Source organism: Sminthopsis crassicaudata, chromosome 2, assembly GCF_048593235.1.
Source record: "Sminthopsis crassicaudata isolate SCR6 chromosome 2, ASM4859323v1, whole genome shotgun sequence".
Classification (NCBI taxonomy): Eukaryota; Metazoa; Chordata; class Mammalia; order Dasyuromorphia; family Dasyuridae; genus Sminthopsis; species Sminthopsis crassicaudata.
In genome coordinates, this window is record NC_133618.1 from 666,235,731 (window position 1) to 666,248,311 (window position 12,581).

The following is a 12,581-nucleotide window of genomic DNA, read 5'->3' on the forward strand; positions in this document are numbered from 1 at the left end:
TATACATTACTCAATGTATTCATAGGTATATTTATTTGTTTATTTATACCATACATACATAATAATATAAATTTGTATAAATAGGGATAAATTATATATACATGCATATATAGTCACACAAATAGATGCATTAATATAAATATATGCACATATACACATGCTTATTGTACATGTGTGTATATGTGCATATTAACATAACTGAATATGAACATTTATGCATGTGCACCATATAATGTTTTGAGGCTTTAAAAATTGAGCATCAAGGTATACATTGAACAAAATCTTTTCAGATTTCCATTTAGAACTCTAACAATATGTAGAGAAGTGCAGACAAACATGATAGAGTGAAAACATTGGGCCATTTATATTAAAGGAGGTATTATATGTCAGTGACTTACAAACACTCATGGTACAGTTTTCATATTGTGAATACAACCATTTGGACAGAAGAACTATTTCCATTTGGCTCCAAATGACCCAGAAGAGAGTATGGGTTGCTCCTAAAACATGGTAAAGTGTGAAAAGCATTTTCTCTATGTGTGGTAGGAAAAAAAAAAAATCTTGTCTCATTAGTTATATTTACCTAATGCTTCATGCATTTAAGGTGGCTTGGCTCTTAATACTTCTCCTTGTATTTCCAAAAAAAATAGCTGAGATTCTGTGTGAGAGCTAATGAAAGTAATATTTTCAGAATCATTTCACAAGTGCTCGACCATAGCTACCTCAAAATGAATGGGAAATTTTGCTGTTTCAAAAGAACAGATGTTTTATTTTTTGATTTTCCATTTATTCAATGACTCCGAGTAGCTATTTCCATCTTAATAATGTTAAGATAATGTCCGTATCAATTATATGCTTAGGAGATTTTGCCTTTCATTCCTTCTGAAGTTGGTTCTATTTTCTGCATCAGAGGAAAATTAGTTTAGAAATCCAGGGGATGATGTATTTAGTCCATTATATCCTGATGAGCTGCAAAAAGAATACAAATATATTTTCCAACTTATAGATTTTCCGTTTCTATCATAGTAAATATAGCTTCTTGTGGAAACATTGTAAATTTTTGATTTTGATGCAGTTGTACTAATGAGTAGTCAGAATGAGTACAAACTTAATCTTCAGGAAAACAATTATTCTCTAATGTTTCTCCATAAAATTATGTATTAGAAGGCACTCAACAGTTAAATCCAGTACCTCCATTCTATAGATAAATGTCAGTGTGACATAGGAGAAAGAGGGATAGATTTGAAATCAGCAAATGTATTGCTCTTATTTAGTCATTTTCAGTTACATCTTTCTGTGACCTCATTTGGGGTTTTCCTGGCAGAGATACTGAAATAATTTGCCATTTCTTTTTCCAGCTTATTTTATAGATGAAGAAACTGGGGAAATAAGGTTAAATGACCTGGCCAGTGTCATAAGTCAGTAAATGTCTGGGGCTGGATTTGAACTTGGGTTTTCCTGACTCCAGACCTAGCATTCTCTCCATAGGATTTAGGAAGACCAGTTCAAATCGTGCCTTGGTCACTTACACTAATATGACAACAGACACATTTATTAACCTTTCTGGGCCCCATTTTCTTTATATAATAAAGATATTGTGTTGAATGACTTACAAAGTCCCTCATAGTTACAAACTTAAAATACTATGAGAGGCCAGAAATACAATAGTAGTATAGATTTGACACTGATATGGTCTTTAGAGACTATTTCAACTTTTTCATTTGAAGATGAGGAAATTAAATCTCAGCAGGGAATCCACTTGCTGAAGCTTGCCATAAGGCAGTTAGGGGCATAAGCAGGATGCAAACCCAAAACCTTTAATTAATTGCTGTAATTGTATAATAGTAGTCTATTTACTCCTGGAGAGCAATTGAAAGAGATTGAGCTCTCATTTAATTGTCCTATAGGAGTAAATGGATTACTGTTATATAATTACAGAAATGGGATTAGAATACAGATCTTTGCTTCCTTTTTATGAGGTTCCACAAGCTTAATGAGAAATCAAAGAATCTCATTGGGAGAATGGATATTAAAGGCCATGTGGTCCACCTTGTACCTCACAAAGAATCTCTTGTCCAACAAAAGATCATCCATTGTCAGTCCAACACCCTCCAAAGAAAGGAGACCTGCTATCTCCTTCTCAGATATGTCTATTTTTAATTATCAGGTAAATATGTGTTGCTCCTCCCTCCTCTTTTAATTCTACCTCGATTCCCAGGTTACTTATACCTTCGGAATCTAATACTTAATGTGCAACAAGAAAAATGGTATTTACACACATATATCTAGTTTATATTATAACATATGTAAAATGTATGGGATTGCCTGTTATCAAGGGGAGGGAGTAGAGGGAAGGAGGGGATAATTTGGAAAAATGAATACAAGGGATAATATTATAAAAAAATTACTCATGCATATATACTGTGAAAAAAATTATAAATAAAAAAAATATTCTTCTTCAATTGTTCCTTCTCAATTTCCATATTGGAAATTCCTCCTATAACTTCTGACTCTTCTGGGTACAAACTGATGGAGTCTGAGACCTCTCCCATAGTCAGCATTTCAAATCAATCCTGACGAGTTGTATGCTTTTCCTTTTATATATCTGCCAAGTATTATTCTAAGCTAATGATGACTGTTTTCCAGAGGAGACTCTTGAAGGGATGTCAAGTAATAACTCCTACTTGAAATTACCTTAAAATAACCTCTCCTTCCCACATTAAATTCATTGTCAGAGGGTTTTTTTGTTTGTTTGTTTTTTATTTTTTATCCTGTTTTCTTTACTTGTTATTCTCTAGCTTAGACACATTATAAGAGACAGAAACTAAGAATCCAGAAAGAACTTCCATTTGCCCTTCATTCCTACTAAAGACCAGACATCTGTCTAATCTTCATACTAGTGCAATTCATTATGTATCTTCACATGGATTAATGGTGATTTTTGGATTTGGAGTTCAAAATACCTGTCCCTATTTAGAAACTTATTAATCGTGTGTTTCTGAAGCAGTTAATTTCTCTCAGTCTTTGTTTACTCTTCTATAAAATGGAGACACGAGTAGTTTTTATTTCATACGGTTTTTGAGAAGGAAAGCCAATGAAAAATACTTTGCAAATCTTAAGACATGATATTTATGTCAATTGGTATAATTATATTATCATTTAAAAATTGTCATCAACATTAATATACTTTTAAACTCTACTCAGGGTAATCATTATTGGTCTGTTCACTAAATTGCTCCTTGTGGGCAGAATTCGTAGCATTTTTACATGAAGAGAAAAACATATTGCAATTTATTTTAATTCCACTATTACTTTTTTTCTAGTATCCAGTTTCTACATATTCCTAGTTCTGGAGCTATACATTAAGAGATAATAAAAGATACATACCTGATAGATGAATTAAGAATGAATTTAGAGATGATAGCAAATCATTTACCTGACAAAGTATTACATATCAGTTGGCCTTTTTAGATCAGCTTCTTTGAGGGTTTGAAATGAAATATATCTCTACCTCAGGACTCTCCAGAGGAGCTTTGTTTTATGCATAAGACTATTCCCACGCATATGGCATATCTCACAATTCACATCTTATGTTCAAAGATGTTGGAGTAAAGAAAAGATCAAATTCGTTAAAAGAACAGGCAAAAAGGAATAGTCAAAAATGGGTATCTAAAATATATGGTCTGAATTTTATGAATGTGTTTGAACTAAGTGCTCGGTTTTTTCTTTTTTCTTTTTAATTTTATAATAGCTAAATAGTTAAGATTGAGGTTTTCTATAAATAAGATGGAAGGACAGAAATAAGGAAGGGGGAGGGAAGGGAGGAAAGGAAAGAAGGAAATAAATTATTTTAGATTTTCCCATTTCCCTTCTTCCAAACTTATTGAGAAAGACATTCTCTTCTGAAATCTGAAGTCTTCCAAGTGCACAGATTTTCAGATTCATATTACTTCCTTATGGCTGATTGCTTGAGGCTATGACTCTTTACTTGCTATGTTAGAAGTCTTATTTTTTGTTGTTATTTTCACTGAAGAAAATTTGGATGGAAAATTTTAGCAAAAACATTCAAAATAAACATAAAAAGCTTATTGCTAAACATAGCATAAAACTCATAAAAATAAAAGCACATTCAGATAATTTGCAAAGTAATTTGCATATATTATCCTATTTGATTCCCAGAACTCTCCTCACAGTAGGTACAATTATTATCCCCCCTTTACAGATGAGAAAACAGAGGCTGAGTATTTAAATGACTTAACTCACTAGCTGAATGGGAAGCAGGATTGAAACTCATCCTTGTGAAGAGATGATTAGATCTTTGTGACTATAAGTCAGATGCTCTCTCTGATTTCTCACCTGACTAAATATACTCTATTTCACATCAATTACAGTCTATTGGGCAATAAGGACATGATTGTGAACTCTAATTTGGAGTAGCATGAAATGATTATAGGATGCAGAGATGGAAGGAATATCGAAATAAGCTTAGCCCAACTCCTTTCTTTTACACAGGGCAACACTGGGATCCAGAGAGATCATATAGAGAAATGAGTGAAGCAAGAAGGTGTAATTCCTCTCTCTTCCATTGAATCAAGCGCGTCTTCTCTTTCTGTTTGAAAATTCTTCAATGAAATCTTTAATTTCTATTTCAGTATAAAGTTATTTGCTGTTTTGGGAGTACAGCTTGTTCACTCCTATCATGGACTTCTATATTGCTCCATGGACAATGCTTATCTTTTAACTTTTTGAAGACGCTGGTGCTCCAGCTCTCACTGAACTAGTGGTTCAATTAATATACTTGATTTTGTATTAGCATAGAACCAATCTTTCCTTTCAGCTCTTCTGTATCCCTCATGCTATTCCTTTTCTGAATCCTTCAATGCCTTCTTATCCTCTCCACCACTTTTTAAGTGGTTATTTTTTTTCATATTTATCATGGGTGTTAATGTTTTTTCGTTTTTTAGCATCTCCCTTGACTATATAAAATCTCATGGCTTCAACTCTACCTATCCATGGAGGATTTCTGAGTCTGTTTCTGGCCCCAAATTTTCTCACAAACCGAAGAGCACCGTTCCTAATGATCTAGAGAAAATTTTCTTCTAGATGTCTTGTGGGCATCTCAAATTCAACAGGCTAGAATCTGAGATTATAATTTCATATAAAATGGTGCCATTTATATAGTTTCTTTGTTAGAAATGTTTGACTCTCCCATTGTCTGTGTTTTAATATCCAATTTATTTGCTAAATCCTATCAATTCTTTCTATGATACACACACTTTTCTGTGCTTATATTCATTTAATTATTGGTCTTCATGGACACTAAACTATAGTATAAAATACAATTTTTAAAAAACCTTTCTTTTTATCTTCTCTGTTCATGCCCTTTATTATTTTCTATTTCTTATGAATTAAAACTCAAACTTTTTTTTTTATTTTGAAGTCTACAATGGTAAAGTGCCATCTTATCTTCCCAAATTATTCTTAATTAGTTGAGACTGGACTTCCATATTTTGATTAAATCGAGTTTAGCAGCCCTTCCTAAGGCCAATCCCACTATTGATCACCATAGAAGCTTTCACTTCTCTGATACCAAGCTACATGATTGCTGCTAGTGAGAGGCCTGCTACTTTGAGCAAAGGAAATCATATCAATTTGACCTGAGCAAGACATCTCACTTCATTGAGGCTCATTTTCCTCCTTTAGAAAATAAGGGAGTTGGACTAGATAAACTTTAGAGCTAGGATTAAGCAGGCATTAACCTCTCTTCCAGCTCTGTCATGATGGTTGATGATACTGCCTGGGACAAACTTACATGAGTCACCTTAAAGGGAGGGAAGAAGCTGGAAGGAAATGGTGAAATATGAAAGATATAACACTGGATTTCTGGTAAGTCTCCATAGGAGCTAATTCCTGCTAAACAGAAGCTTAAGCAACAGAACACTAAATACAAAGCACAAGAATTTGATGATAAATGCTGGTAGTTACTGGTGGTAGGCAAGGTATATGGCTGATCTTGTTCAGTGACCCCCTCCCCTGCAGGTCTTCATCTGGATTGTTCCTTCTTCTTCAGTGAAACTCAGGAGAATAAGATGTACAAAGCATGTTTTGTAATCATGAGAGATCAGACTGAACAGGGATTTTCCCCTTGGCGTTCTGATGAAGGTTCATAAATCAGATTAGCAATCTGCTATTTGGGGCTTTAAAGAACACATCAAGGGAAAAGTTCTGAAGGATTCTCTGATCAAAAGCAACATTGATGGTCAAGTCAGCTGCTCACAGGGACTGGCCACACATGACAGGAAGGAAATAGAGGAGATTACTGATCTTTGAAGATAACCTGGTATTGATCAACTGACCAACTAGGAGAAATGGAAATTTGTCTTTATTGAGTTACTTCAACTTACGGACTGTTTATCTGTTGTTTTATTTTTTATTATAACTTTTTACTTACAAGATGTATGCATGGGTAATTTTTCAGGATTGACAATTGCAAAACCTTTGTTCCAATTTTTCCCCTCCTTCCCCCATCCCCTAGATGGCAGGTAGATAATTACATGTTAAATATGTTAAAGTATATGTTAAATACAATATATGTATACATGCCCATACAGTTATTTTGTTACATAAGAAGAATTGGACTTTGAAATAATGTACAATTAACCTGTGAAGGAAATAAAAAATTCAAGCAGACAAAAACAGAGGGATTGGAAATACTATGTAGTGGTTCACACTCATTTCTCAGAGTTCTTTTGCTGGGTGTAGCTGGTTCTATTAATTATTGAACAAATGGATTTGGTTTTGAACATGGCCACATCCATCGGAATTGATCATCATATAGTATTGTTGTTGAAGTATATAATAATCTCCTGGTTCCTGCTCTTTTCCCTCAGCATCAGTTCAAATCTCTCCAAGCCTTTCTGAAATCATCCTGTTGGTCATTTCTTACAGAACAATAATATTCTACAACATTCATATACCATAATTTATTCAGCCATACTCCAATTGATGGGAGCCACTCAGTTTCCAATTTCTTGTCACTACAAAGAGGATTGCCATGGACATTTTTGCATATTTCCCTTCTTTAAGACCTCTTTATAAGCCCAGTAGTAACACTGCTAGATCAAAGGGTATTCATAGCTTGTTAACTTTTTGAGCATAGTTCCAAATCACTCTCCAGAATGGCTGGATGTAGTCACAATTTATGGGCTATTAATAATGATTTTTTTCCTGAGTTTTGATCTTATACTAATTATTGTATTCAGCAGGGTTTTTTTCCCTGAATTTTGATCTTATCCTAATTATTATATTCAGCAGGGTTTTTTCATTTATACAGATATTAAGAAAACAATAAGCTAACATACAGATATGTAATTTCTCATAGATAACAACATAAAAAAGCTATCAAATGACTAGATCTTCTGACCTGGAAACTTGGATTTAAAAGTCAAAGAGTTCTTTCCAACCCATCTGTACTTTCTGAAAATGTCCTTAGTGTCTGCTGAAATCATGATTTCCCTAAAATTATAATCTTTTCACTTAACTTCAGATGATTTTCAGAACATTTTCTGTACAGTTCAAATATTTATCCTTTTCTTCTTCAACAAAGCATGTCATGTCATCAGAACCAGAAGGAAATGTTATAATAAATACACTTACTTTTTCCTACTTTCCTATTTTCTATGTGTTCATTTTTAAACTAGAGAATGACATCCAATGGCAGAAAAAAAGCATTTGTGGGTATGATATAGGGAGCTTTCTTGACTATGAAGGAGATCAAGGGCATCTTTTCTTTCTTTTTTTTTTTTTATTAAAGCCTTTTATTTTCAAAAGATATGCATCAATGATTTTTCAACATTGACCCTTACAAAATTTTGCGTTCCAAATTCTCTCTCCCATCCCTGTACTTCCTCCCCTAGATCGCAAGCAATCCAATATATGTTAAAGATTTTAAAAATATGTTAAATCCAATATATGCATAAATATTTATACAATCATCTTGCGGCATAAGACAAATCTGATCAAATAGGAAAAAAAAGTGAGAAAGAAAACAAAATGCAAGCAAAGAACAACAGAAAGGGTTAAAATGCTATGTTGTTATTCACACTCAGTTCCCATAGTCCTATCTCTTTATCACAAGATCATTGGAACTTACCTCATCTTATTGTTGAAAAGAACCATGAAGGACATTTTCTCTAACCTTGTCATTAAGTGATTTTCTTCTCGTACTCTTTTCTTCCTCACTTTTAGATTCCCCAACTTTCTTTACAAAAAAAAATTGAGTGCAAATTTCCTCCTTACAACTGGCCATCTTAATAGTTAGAACTCTTGGATTGAGTTTTCTAATGTCAGTAATGGAGGATAGCATTCTGTACATAAAGTCAGGAAAATCTAAGCTTAAGTCCCATCTCCAATAGTTTTTCACTGTGTGACCACATAACTTCTCAAAGCCTCCATCTTCACATCTGCAGTGTGAACATGATATTTTGTAATGCCTTGTTAGGGTTCTTACAAGGTGCTAAGTCACTGGATTTAGCATGGTACTTAACAGTTCTCTAATTCAGTAATATATTTACTAGAATTCCATGAGATTCACACCTCTAAGAGAGCATACTTTTAAGGAACTCCCACAAGCCCAGGGAGTACCCACAAGCCCACTCTCTGGGAGGAGGAGTCTGATTCATTCCATTTTCAAACTTTGTGCTGGCTGGAGGCTTTGGATTCAGAAGGAACTAGAGGCTGAAGCTGGAAGAGACAAAGGACTAGCAGCAAGAGCTCAAGAGTCAAGGAGAGAGATAGGCCTCCAGAAAACTAGCCGAGCTCCAAGTGAAGGAGATAAGATTTGGAAAGAGAGAGTAAAAGACTTTAACCCTGGCTGCATTTTGGGATTATTGAACTGAACTGAAACTAAGGCTGTCTCTGGAAGCTCCCCAAGAGAACTGCTCCCAGAGAACAATTACAATCTAGAGAAACAGAACATTACAGTGTTTAGATCACATAATGTGAAAACGCAAATGTATGTAAAGAATTTATGAGTAGGATCATGGCTCTACAATCAGTCCTACTTTTATAGATTAAGAACCTGAGGCAGAATGTCGGGAAATTACTTGCCCCAAATCCCATAGCCATGTAGTGACAACACAAGATTACATTATCAAGTACTTCCACTTCATTAAATAGTCATCAAAACATCCTGCAGATCTCTCAAGATAAAAATGTCAGAGATGCAAAACTAGGAGAGAACTTATGCTTCAATGAGTCTAACTCTCTCTTGTTTACTGTTGAGAAAACTGAAGTCCTATGATGAGGTGACTTGACTGAGATCACACTTACAGTAAGTGGTGATTCCTCTGGATAATTTATAATTGATAGCATGTAAGATACCTACGAGGTGGGTCTGTTTCCTTTTTGTCTTTTTATCTTGAGAGCCCCACATGGACTGGTGTTTAGTAGGCATTGGATAAATGTTGATTGAAATTAGGGCTCAAACTAGTATTTTTTCACTCTTATTGCAGCTTTCTTTTCATATTATTGAGCTGCATCCATGTCAAAAGAACATTTATTTTTCTCTCTATTTCATGTTGTAGCTCTCTTTATGAGTTACCTTTTTTTCTGTATCCTTTAAAGAGGCACAATAACTAGATCTAAAAGGTTTAGACCCAGTTTTATTGTTTCCTCATATCCTGTCCTCACAGGTTTGCAAGCTTCTTGGTGGAGGGAGCAAAGTATAGGGGGAGAATCATTGGATCTGGCATGAAAAGACCTGGGCTCAAAGATCTGGCTCTGCTACTTTCTATCCACTTGATTTTGAACAAGTCATTTTTCTCCCTACCCCCATAGCACTGTTTTCTTGTCTGTGAGACCAAGGCTGCTAAACTAGGTTGTCTCCAAGATCTTTTCCAGCTCTAAGTTTGAATGTCCTTTCCTCTCCCAAGGAGCCTAGTAACATATAAAACCAAAAGGCTGAATGATGAATGTTGTTGGTTGACTTTGAAAACAAAACAAAACAAACAAACAAACAAACAAAGAAACAAACAAAAAAACACAATCCCTCCACCCCTGGAGTTTTAAGTTTCCTTACATAAACTTTGAATTGTATCTATCTTATGGAAGTTGGGTATTGATTGTTCTTCACAAAAAGGAGCTGTGAAAATTGGAAAAAAAAATTAGTATTCATCACATCTTTCCAAGAAGTACATCTGAACTCCAAAAGCAGAAACTCCAGCCAGTTTCACACCATGTAGATTTTTTTTCTTTTTTAGTCAAGGTTTTTTGGAGTGTGCTTACCCATCTCCATGCTGTCATCCTGCTGGCTTTATGCATTTCCTTGTTTTCTCTTAGTTAGTGCTAATCTTTGATTAGAATATGCATAAGTTTTGAGACACTGATGGCCTATGAAATGACACTAACTCAATTTGATTTCTATTCTCTGGCTCATCCTTAAATGACCGTTTCAGGACTTGAAACCTCAAGTTCCTGGAGGGCCCACTAGTCCTGGTGTTTGGAATTCATTTAATTAAGGAACTGTCCCTGCTGAAATACCTTGCTGTTCAAACACTGAATAATTTAGCTATTTGTACTGAGTATCAGAGCCTCAGAAATCAACACTTACTATGTTTGTTTTTAGAGATGTATTTCTTTTTTTTTTTTTTTTAACTTCTTTTTTCAGGGTAAAAAACAATTGTTTTCAGGTGACTTAGCTGGTAAGAGTTGTCAATGCTAGAAATCATCTTGCTTTTTTGATGATTCTGCAGTTGAAAGGGTAAAAACTGCCATCTTATTGAATCATAGAATCACAGAAGGAGAAGGAACTTCACTATTCATGGAATCCAACACATGCTTGAGGAGGAATTCATCCTATAAAATCTCTGCAAGGTGCTCAGTCAGCCTCTATCTAAAGATGTACATTGATGGAGAATCCATTAAGTCACAAGACACTCCATTCTGCTTTAAGGGTGTTAATTACTGGGAAGTTTTCCTTCAATGAAGCCTGAACCCATCTCTCTTCATCATTTTGCCTCTTACTCCTAATTTTACCTTTTGGAGCCAAGCAGAGCACTTCTTATGTCTTGTTGATTTTATATCTTTTCAAATATTTGGATGGTCCTCTCATAAGTCTCTTCTACGTCAGGCTAAAATAAAAAAAAATAAAAATAAAAATCTTGAAACATATATGCATATAAAATCAACATTTTCTATTCTCAACATTTTATCATTTGGTGTACAAACATTAACCATTAAGTGATGAAACAAATGAGTATGTAATAGTAATTAATTTTTGTTCAGAAACTATTTCTAACTATGAAAAAAAAACAGAAGAGCAAGCTTTTTCTGCTCTCTTTCAAGTGAAGTTGACTGATGTCCTCTGTTTTTTCCTGGAATAGTCAAGAAAGGAAATAATCACGGGAACACATTCAGCAATAAGGGTCTGACCTGCCAGATTTATCCTGCTTCTTCTGAGATGTAATACCTGTCATGAACCAAAAACTATTTCATCCCACCCTTCCTAGGCAGGGCAAGACAACAAGCTTTTGTTAAGTGCCTAAAAGCTCAAATAGCTTAAAATGGAACTTTTCAGATGTCCGATAGACACACTCACATAAAAGAAGTGACAATAAAATTTCAGAAAAAGAGCAACAATCATTGAAAATGCAGTAAGCAAGAGACAGAGTATCTTGTTAAAGAACAGTGAGGGGGCAAGTGTCACTTGAATACAATGTACATGGTGGGGTATAAGTGTGAGAAGGGAAAAAGTTGGAGGGGGCTATATTTTTAAAGGCTTTGAATAACAGATTTTATATTTGAACCTGAAGACATTAGAGTTTCACTGGAGTTTATTGAATGGGGGGGGTGATATGGTTTGGCCTAACTTTAGGAATATTAATCTGACAGCTGAGTGGAAGTATGTGTTCTCTAATGTAGAGAGTCTTAAAGCAGGGAGACCTAATAGCAGACATATGAGACAGCATAGGTGTGAGGTAATGAACACTGGATCAGGATAATGGTGTTACCAAAAGAGAGAAGGGGATAAATCCAAGATGTCATGAATGCAGGATTGATAGTGTTTTGTAACAGATGGGATTTGAGAGAAATAAAGGTAAGGAATCCAGGATGACATCAAGGGAATGAGACTAGATGATTGAGAAGATAGTGTTGTCCTAAAAAGTGAAAGGGAAATTAGTATAAAGAGGAAAATCAGAGGAGATTTATAAATTAAAATTTTTTTTAATTTTATTTATAAATTTTTTGACAGTATATATGCATGAGTAATTTTTTTATAACATTATCCCTTGTATTCATTTTTCCAAATTATCCCTTCCCTCCCTCTACTCCCTCCCCTTGATGACAGGCAATCCCATACATTTTACATGTGTTACAATATAATCTAGATACAATATATGTGTGTAAATACCATTTTCTTGCTGCACGTTAAGTATTAGATTCCGAAGGTATAAGCAACCTGGGTAGATAGATAGTAGTGCTAACAATTTACATTCACTTCCCAGTGTTCCTTCTCTGGGTGTAGTTATTTCTGTCCATCATTGATCAACTGGAAGTGAGTTGGATCTTCTTTATGTTGAAGA

At 34.5% G+C, this 12,581-nt stretch overlaps 1 long non-coding RNA gene across 1 annotated transcript in view; it reads right to left on the bottom strand.

Annotated features, from left to right (window-relative positions):
* Window positions 1–740: 740 nt before the first annotated feature.
* Window positions 741–12,581, bottom strand: part of LOC141553843 (uncharacterized) — a 33,455-nt gene continuing 21,614 nt past the window's right edge. The window contains exons 2-3 of the long non-coding RNA XR_012485681.1: window positions 10,610–11,129; window positions 741–969 (exon numbers count right to left, since the gene is read on the bottom strand). This is a non-coding gene — a long non-coding RNA (uncharacterized LOC141553843). The remainder of the gene's footprint in view (window positions 970–10,609; window positions 11,130–12,581) is intronic.